At 44.3% G+C, this 9,037-nt stretch overlaps 4 non-coding genes across 4 annotated transcripts; all 4 read right to left on the reverse strand.

Annotated features, from left to right (window-relative positions):
- Positions 1–5,447: 5,447 nt before the first annotated feature.
- Positions 5,448–5,520, reverse strand: trnak-cuu (transfer RNA lysine (anticodon CUU)). The gene has a single exon. It is a non-coding gene; the product is annotated as a tRNA-Lys (tRNA).
- Positions 5,521–6,945: 1,425 nt separating this feature from the next.
- Positions 6,946–7,018, reverse strand: trnak-cuu (transfer RNA lysine (anticodon CUU)). The gene has a single exon. It is a non-coding gene; the product is annotated as a tRNA-Lys (tRNA).
- Positions 7,019–7,439: 421 nt separating this feature from the next.
- trnak-cuu (transfer RNA lysine (anticodon CUU)) lies at positions 7,440–7,512 on the reverse strand. Its single transcript has one exon. It is a non-coding gene; the product is annotated as a tRNA-Lys (tRNA).
- A 1,415-nt stretch (positions 7,513–8,927) lies between these two features.
- On the reverse strand, positions 8,928–9,000 carry trnak-cuu (transfer RNA lysine (anticodon CUU)). The gene has a single exon. It is a non-coding gene; the product is annotated as a tRNA-Lys (tRNA).
- Positions 9,001–9,037: the final 37 nt, after the last annotated feature.

Here is a 9,037-nt window from a genome sequence, read left to right on the forward strand (position 1 = left end):
GGCTGGCAAGCCTGCTCGAAACTCCAAGCGGATGGCTGTTTGCGAAGTGAGTTGGTGCTTCGGCAGAGAAAATAATCACCTAACGTGGAGCTCGAACCCACGACCCTGAGATTAAGAGTCTCATGCTCTACCGACTGAGCTAGCCAGGTACCTCAATGGTGAGTTTGAGTTGGTTCGAATACTCTTACATCCCAGTTTCTGCAAAATATGGTGATCAGTGCGTGTTGTTGATGGATCCTGTGGTGCAATCTGTTAGCGTGTTGTACTTATACAGGAGTATACAGCAATTAGATGCGAAGGTTATGAGTTCAAGGCCCACCAGGATCAAGTTTTCTTCTTGAAGCCTCTGCCTGTCTATTTCTTGTCCGGAAAATTATAATTTATTCAATCCATTTAGATGTACAATTCATTGGTAATAGGTATGTCATTGAGATGACAGGTCAGAGTGCAGGCAGAGATAGAATACAAATTCATAGCCTTCTGTATCACCAGCTATGCAGGCTGGCAAGCCTGCTCGAAATTCCAAGCGGATGGTTGTTTGCGAAGTGAGTTGGTGCTTCGGCAGAGAAAATAATCAACTAACGTGGGCTCGAAACCACGACCCTGAGATTAAGAGTCTCATGCTCTACCGACTGAGCTAGCCAGGTACCTCAATGGTGATTTTGAGTTGGTTTGAATATCGTACAGCCCAGTTTCTGCAAAATATGGTGATCAGTGAGAGTGTTGTTGATGGATCCTGTGGTGCAATCTGTTAGCGTGTTGTACTTATACAGCAGTATACATCAATTAGATGCGAAGGTTATGAGTTCAAGGCCCACCAGGATCAAGTTTTCTTCTTGAAGCCTCTGCCTGTCTATTTCTTGTCCGGAAAATTATAATTTATTCAATCCATTTAGATGTACAATTCATTGGTAATAGGTATGTCATTGAGATGACAGGTCAGAGTGCAGGCAGAGATAGAATACAAATTCATAGCCTTCTGTATCACCAGCTATGCAGGCTGGCAAGCCTGCTCGAAATTCCAAGCGGATGGTTGTTTGCGAAGTGAGTTGGTGCTTCGGCAGAGAAAATAATCAACTAACGTGGGCTCGAAACCACGACCCTGAGATTAAGAGTCTCATGCTCTACCGACTGAGCTAGCCAGGTACCTCAATGGTGATTTTGAGTTGGTTTGAATATCGTACAGCCCAGTTTCTGCAAAATATGGTGATCAGTGAGAGTGTTGTTGATGGATCCTGTGGTGCAATCTGTTAGCGTGTTTTACTTATACAGCAGTATACATCAATTAGATGCGAAGGTTATGAGTTCAAGCCCCACCAGGAGCAAGAATTGTTCTTGAAGCCTCTGCTTGTCTATTTCTTTCCCGGAAAATGATAATTTATTCAATCCATTTAGGAGTACAATTCATCGGTAATAGGTATGTCATCGAGATGACAGGTCAGAGTGCTGGCAGAGATAGAATACAAATTCATAGCCTTCTGTATCACCAGCTATGCAGGCTGGCAAGCCTGCTCGAAATTCCAAGCGGATGGCTGTTTGCGAAGTGAGTTGGTGCTTCGGCAGAGAAAATAATCACCTAACGTGGGGCTCGAACCCACGACCCTGAGATTAAGAGTCTCATGCCTTACCGACTGAGCTAGCCAGGTACCTCAATAGTATTTTTGACTTGGTACGAATATCTTACAGCCCAGTTTCTGCTAAATATGGTGATCAGTGAGCGTGTTGTTGATGGATCCTGTGGTGCAATCTGTTAGCGTGTTGTACTTATACAGCAGTATACAGCAATTAGATGCGAAGGTTATGAGTTCAAGGCCCACCAGGAGCAAGTATTGTTCTTGAAGCCTCTGCCTAGTCTATTTCTTGTCCGGAAAATGATAATTTATTCAATCCATTTAGGAGTATAATTCATTGGTAATAGGTATGTCATTGAGATGACAGGTCAGAGTGCAGGAAGAGATAGAATACAAATTCACAGCCTTCTGTATCACCAGCTATGCAAGCCTGCTCGAAATTCCAAGCTCCAGGCTGTTTGCGAAGTGAGTTAGTGCTTCGGCAGAGAAAATAATCACCTAACGTGGGGCTCGAACCCACGACCCTGAGATTAAGAGTCTCATGCACTGCCGACTGAGCTAGCCAGGTACCTCAATAGTATTTTTGACTTGGTACGAATATCGTACAGCCCAGTTTCTGCAAAATATGGTGATCAGTGAGAGTGTTGTTGATGGATCCTGTGGTGCAATCTGTTAGCGTGTTGTACTTATACAGCAGTATACAGCAATTAGATGATAAGGTTATGAGTTCAAGGCCCACCAGGAACAAGTATTCTTCTTGAAGCCTCTGCCTGTCTATTTCTTGTCCGGAAAATTATAATTTATTCAATCCATTTAGGAGTACAATTCATTGGTAATAGGTATGTCATTGAGATGACAGGTCAGAGTGCAGTCAGAGATAGAATACAAATTCATAGCCTTCTGTATCACCAGCTATGCAGGCTGGCAAGCCTGCTCGAAATTCCAAGCGGATGGCTGTTTGCGAAGTGAGTTGGTGCTTCGGCAGAGAAAATAATCACCTAATGTGGAGCTCGAACCCACGACCCTGAGATTAAGAGTCTCATGCTCTACCGACTGAGCTAGACAGTTACCTCAATAGCATTTTTGACTTGGTACGAATATCGTACAGCCCAGTTTCTGCAAAATATGGTGATCAGTGAGAGTGTTGTTGATGGATCCTGTGGTGCAATCTGTTAGCGTGTTGTACTTATACAGCAGTATACAGCAATTATATCCTTCCTGTTTGGCCCTGTCCGGGGGTGTCCTCGGAGTGGGCCACAGTGTCTCCTGACCCCTCCTGTCTCAGCCTCCAGTATTTATGCTGCAGTAGTTTATGTGTCGGGGGGCTAGGGTCAGTTTGCTGGAGTACTTCTCCTGTCCTATTCGGTGTCCTGTGTGAATCTAAGTGTGCGTTCTCTAATTCTCTCCTTCTCTCTTTCTCTCTCTCGGAGGACCTGAGCCCTAGGACTATGCCCCAGGACTACCTGACATGATGACTCCTTGCTGTCCCCAGTCCACCTGGCTGTGCTGCTGCTCCAGTTTCAACTGACCTGAGCCCTAGGACCATGCCCCAGGAATACCTGACATGATGACTCCTTGCTGTCCCCAGTCCACCTGACTGTGCTGCTGCTCCAGTTTCAACTATTCTGCCTTATTATTATTCGACCATGCTGGTCATCTATGAACATTTGAACATCTTGACCATGTTTTGTTATAATCTCCACCCGGCACAGCCAGAAGAGGACTGGCCACCCCACATAGCCTGGTTCCTCTCTAGGTTTCTTCCTAGGTTTTGGCCTTTCTAGGGAGTTTTTCCTAGCCACCGTGCTTCTACACCTGCATTGCTTGCTGTTTGGGGTTTTAGGCTGGGTTTCTGTACAGCACTTTGAGATATCAGCTGATGTACGAAGGGCTATATAAATAAATTTGATTTGATTTGATTTGATTTGAATTATATGCGAAGGTTATGAGTTCAAGGCCCACCAGGAGCAAGTATTCTTCTTGAAGCCTCTGCCTGTCTATTTCTTGTCCGGAAAATGATAATTTATTCAATCCATTTAGGAGTACAATTCATTGGTAATAGGTATGTCATTGAGATGACAGGTCAGAGTGCAGGAAGAGATAGAATACAAATTCACAGCCTTCTGGATCACCAGCTATGCAAGCCTGCTCGTAATTCCAAGCTCCAGAATGTTTGCGAAGTGAGTTGGCTTCGGCAGAGAAAATAATCACCTAACGTGGAGCTCGAACCCACGACCCTGAGATTAAGAGTCTCATGCTCTGCCGACTGAGCTAGCCAGTTACCTCAATGGTGATTTTGAGTTGGTTCGAATATCGTACAGCCCAGTTTCTGCAAAATATGGTGATCAGTGAGAGTGTTGTTGATGGATTTCAAGCTCCACCAGGAGCAAGTATTGTTCTTGAAGCCTCTGCCTGTCTATTTCTTGTCCGGAAAATTATAATTTATTCAATCCATTTAGGAGTACAATTCACCGGTAATAGGTATGTCATTGAGATGACAGGTCAGAGTGTAGGCAGAGATAGAATACAAATTCATAGTCTTCTGTATCACCAGCTATGCAGTGGCAAGTGGAAATTCCAGCGGAGCTGGTGCTTCGGCGAATCATAACGTGGGGCTCACCCAGCGGATGAGTCTCATGCTCTACCGACTGCTAGCCAAGTGAGTTGGTGCTTGCAAAATATGGTGATCAGTGCGTGTTGTTGAGATCCTGCGGTGCAAATAATCACAGCTAGGACGTGAAGCCTCTGGTCTATTTCTTGTCCGGAAAATGAATCCCCACGTATGTCATTGAGATGACAGGTCAGAGTGCAGGCAGAGAGATTAAGAGCTATGCAGTGTGGCAAGCCTGCTCGAAATTATGGCCGAAGTGACTCGGCAGAGAAAATAATCACCTAAGCTACGACCCTGAGATTAAGAGTCTCATGCTCTACCGACTGAGCTAGCCAGGTAGCTCAGTAGTATTTTTGACTTGGTACGAATATCGTACAGCCCAGTTTCTGCAAAATATGGTGATCAGTGAGAGTGTTGTTGATGGATCCTGTGGTGCAATCTGTTAGCGTGTTGTACTTATACAGCAGTAGACAGCAATTAGATGACAAGGTTATGAGTTCAAGCCCCACCAGGAGCAAATATTCTTCTTGAAGCCTCTGCCTGTCTATTTCTTGTCCGGAAAATGATAATTTATTCAAACCATTTAGGATTACAGTTCATTGGTAGTAGGTATGTCATTGAGATGACAGGTCAGAGTGCAGGCAGAGCTAGAATACAAATTCATAGCCTTCTGTATCACCAGCTATGCAGTGTGGCAAGCCTGCTCGAAATTCCAAGCGGATGGCTGTTTGCGAAGTGAGTAGGTGCTTCGGCAGAGAAAATAATCACCTAACGTGGGGCTCAAACCCACGACCCTGAGATTAAGAGTCTCATGCTCTACCGACTGAGCTAGCCAGGTACCTCAATAGCATTTTTGACTTGGTACGAATATCGTACAGCCCAGTTTCTGCAAAATATGGTGATCAGTGAGAGTGTTGTTGATGGATCCTGTGGTGCAATCTGTTAGCGTGTTGTACTTATACAGCAGTATACAGCAATTAGATGATAAGGTTATGAGTTCAAGCTCCACCAGGAGCAAGTATTGTTCTTGAAGCCTCTGCCTGTCTATTTCTTGTCCGGAAAATGATAATTTATTCAATCCATTTAGGAGTACAATTCACCGGTAATAGGTATGTCATTGAGATGACAGGTCAGAGTGTAGGCAGAGATAGAATACAAATTCATAGTCTTCTGTATCACCAGCTATGCAGTGTGGCAAGCTTGCTCGAAATTCCAAGCGGATGGTTGTTTGCGAAGTGAGTTGGTGCTTCGGCAGAGAAAATAATCACCTAACGTGGGGCTCGAACCCACGACCCTGAGATTAAGAGTCTCATGCTCTACCGACTGAGCTAGCCAGGTACGTCAATAGTATTTTTGACTTGGTACGAATATCGTACAGCCCAGTTTCTGCAAAATATGGTGATCAGTGCGTGTTGTTGATGGATCCTGCGGTGCAATCTGTTAGCGTGTTGTACTTATACAGCAGTATACAGCAATTAGATGTGAAGGTTATGAGTTCAAGGCCCACCAGGAGCAAGTATGCTTCTTGAAGCCTCTGCCTGTCTATTTCTTGTCCGGAAAATGATAATTTATTCAATCCATTTAGGAGTACAATTCATCGGTAATAGGTATGTCATTGAGATGACAGGTCAGAGTGCAGGCAGAGATAGAATACAAATTCATAGCCTTCTGTATCACCAGCTATGCAGTGTGGCAAGCCTGCTCGAAAATCCAAGCGGATGGCTGTTTGCGAAGTGAGTTGGTGCTTCGGCAGAGAAAATAATCACCTAACGTTGGGATCGAACCCACGACCCTGAGATTAAGAGTCTCATGCTCTACCGACTGAGCTAGCCAGGTAGCTCAGTAGTATTTTTGACTTGGTACGAATATCGTACAGCCCAGTTTCTGCAAAATATGGTGATCAGTGAGAGTGTTGTTGATGGATCCTGTGGTGCAATCTGTTAGCGTGTTGTACTTATACAGCAGTAGACAGCAATTAGATGACAAGGTTATGAGTTCAAGCCCCACCAGGAGCAAATATTCTTCTTGAAGCCTCTGCCTGTCTATTTCTTGTCCGGAAAATGATAATTTATTCAAACCATTTAGGATTACAGTTCATTGGTAGTAGGTATGTCATTGAGATGACAGGTCAGAGTGCAGGCAGAGCTAGAATACAAATTCATAGCCTTCTGTATCACCAGCTATGCAGTGTGGCAAGCCTGCTCGAAATTCCAAGCGGATGGCTGTTTGCGAAGTGAGTAGGTGCTTCGGCAGAGAAAATAATCACCTAACGTGGGGCTCAAACCCACGACACTGAGATTAAGAGTCTCATGCTCTACCGACTGAGCTAGCCAGGTACCTCAATAGCATTTTTGACTTGGTACGAATATCGTACAGCCCAGTTTCTGCAAAATATGGTGATCAGTGAGAGTGTTGTTGATGGATCCTGTGGTGCAATCTGTTAGCGTGTTGTACTTATACAGCAGTATACAGCAATTAGATGCGAAGGTTATGAGTTCAAGCCCCACCAGGAGCAAGTATTCTTCTTGAAGCCTCTGCCTGTCTATTTCTTGTCCGGAAAATGATAATTTATTCAATCCATTTAGGATTACAATTCACCGGTAATAGGTATGTCATTGAGATGACAGGTCAGAGTGCAGGCAGAGATAGAATACAAATTCATAGCCTTCTGTATCACCAGCTATGCAGTGTGGCAAGCTTGCTCGAAATTCCAAGCGGATGGTTGTTTGCGAAGTGAGTTGGTGTTTCGGCAGAGAAAATAATCACCTAACGTGGGGCTCGAACCCACGACCCTGAGATTAAGAGTCTCATGCTCTACCGACTGAGCTAGCCAGGTACCTCAATGGTGAATTTGAATTGGTTCGAATATCGTACATCCCAGTTTCTGCAAAATATGGTGATCAGTGCGTGTTGTTGATGGAGCCTGTGGTGCAATCTGTTAGCGTGTTGTACTTATACAGCAGTATACAGCAATTAGATGCGAAGGTTATGAGTTCAAGGCCCACCAGGAGCAAGTATTCTTCTTGAAGCCTCTGCCTGTCTATTTCTTGTCCGGAAAATGATAATTTATTCAATCCATTTAGGAGTACAATTCATTGGTAATAGGTATGTCATTGAGATGACAGGTCAGAGTGCAGGCAGAGATAGAATACAAATTCATAGCCTTCTGTATCACCAGCTATGCATGCAAGCCTGCTCGAAATTCCAAGCTCCAGGCTGTTTGCGAAGTGAGTTAGTGCTTCGGCAGAGAAAATAATCACCTAACGTGGGGCTCGAACCCACGACCCTGAGATTAAGAGTCTCATGCTCTACCGACTGAGCTAGCCAGGTACCTCAATAGTATTTTGAATTGGTACGAATATCGTACAGCCCAGTTTCTGCAAAATATGGTGATCAGTGAGAGTGTTGTTGATGGATCCTGTGGTGCAATCTGTTAGCGTGTTGTACTTATACAGCAGTATACAGCAATTAGATGATAAGGTTATGAGTTCAAGGCCCACCAGGAGCAAGTATTCTTCTTCTTGAAGCCTCTGCCTGTCTATTTCTTGTCCGGAAATTGATAATTTATTCAATTCATTTAGGAGCACAATTCATTAATAATAGGTATGTCATTGAGATGACAGGTCAGAGTGCAGGCAGAGATAGAATACAAATTCATAGCCTTCTGTATCACCAGCTATGCAGGCTGGCAAGCCTGCTCGAAATTCCAAGCTCCAGGCTGTTTGCGAAGTGAGTTAGTGCTTCGGCAGAGAAAATAATCACCTAACGTGGGGCTCGAACCCACGACCCTGAGATTAAGAGTCTCATGCTCTGCCGACTGAGCTAGCCAGGTACCTCAATAGTATTTTTGACTTGGTACGAATATCGTACAGCCCAGTTTCTGCAAAATATGGTGATCAGTGAGAGTGTTGTTGATGGATCCTGTGGTGCAATCTGTTAGCGTGTTGTACTTATACAGCAGTATACAGCAATTAGATGATAAGGTTATGAGTTCAAGGCCCACCAGGAGCAAGTATTCTTCTTGAAGCCTCTGCCTGTCTATTTCTTGTCCGGAAATTTATAATTTATTCAATTCATTTAGGAGCACAATTCATTAGTAATAGGTATGTCATTGAGATGACAGGTCAGAGTGCAGGCAGAGATAGAATACAAATTCATAGCCTTCTGTATCACCAGCTATGCAGGCTGGCAAGCCTGCTCGAAATTCCAAGCGGATGGCTGTTTGCGAAGTGAGTTGGTGCTTAGGCAGAGAAAATAATCACCTCATGTGGAGCTCGAACCCACGACCCTGAGATTAAGAGTCTCATGCTCTACCGACTGAGCTAGCCAGGTACCTCAATGGTGATTTTGAGTTGGTTCGAATATCGTACATCCCAGTTTCTGCAAAATAGGGTGATCAGTGAGTGTTGTTGATGGATCCTGTGGTGCAATCTGTTAGCGTGTTGTACTTTTACAGCAGTATACAGCAATTAGATGACAAGGTTATGAGTTCAAGCCCCACCAGGAGCAAGTATTCTTCTTGAAGCCTCTGCCTGTCTATTTCTTGTCCGGAAAATGATCATTTATTCAAGCCATTTAGGAGTACAATTCATCGGTAATAGGTATGTCATTCAGAGTGCAGGCAGAGATAGAATACAAATTCATAGCCTTCTGTATCACCAGATATGCAGGGTGGCAAGCCTGCTCGAATTTCCAAGCGGATGGTTGTTTGCGAAGTGAGTTGGTGCTTCGGCTGAGAAAATAATCACCTAACGTGGGGCTCGAACCCACGACCCTGAGATTAAGAGTCTCATGCTCTACCGACTGAGCTAGCCAGGTACCTCAATGGTGATTTTGACTTGGTTTGAATATCGTA

This window comes from Oncorhynchus clarkii, unplaced genomic scaffold (genome assembly GCF_045791955.1).
Source record: "Oncorhynchus clarkii lewisi isolate Uvic-CL-2024 unplaced genomic scaffold, UVic_Ocla_1.0 unplaced_contig_9802_pilon_pilon, whole genome shotgun sequence".
In the NCBI taxonomy this organism is placed as follows: domain Eukaryota; kingdom Metazoa; phylum Chordata; class Actinopteri; order Salmoniformes; family Salmonidae; genus Oncorhynchus; species Oncorhynchus clarkii.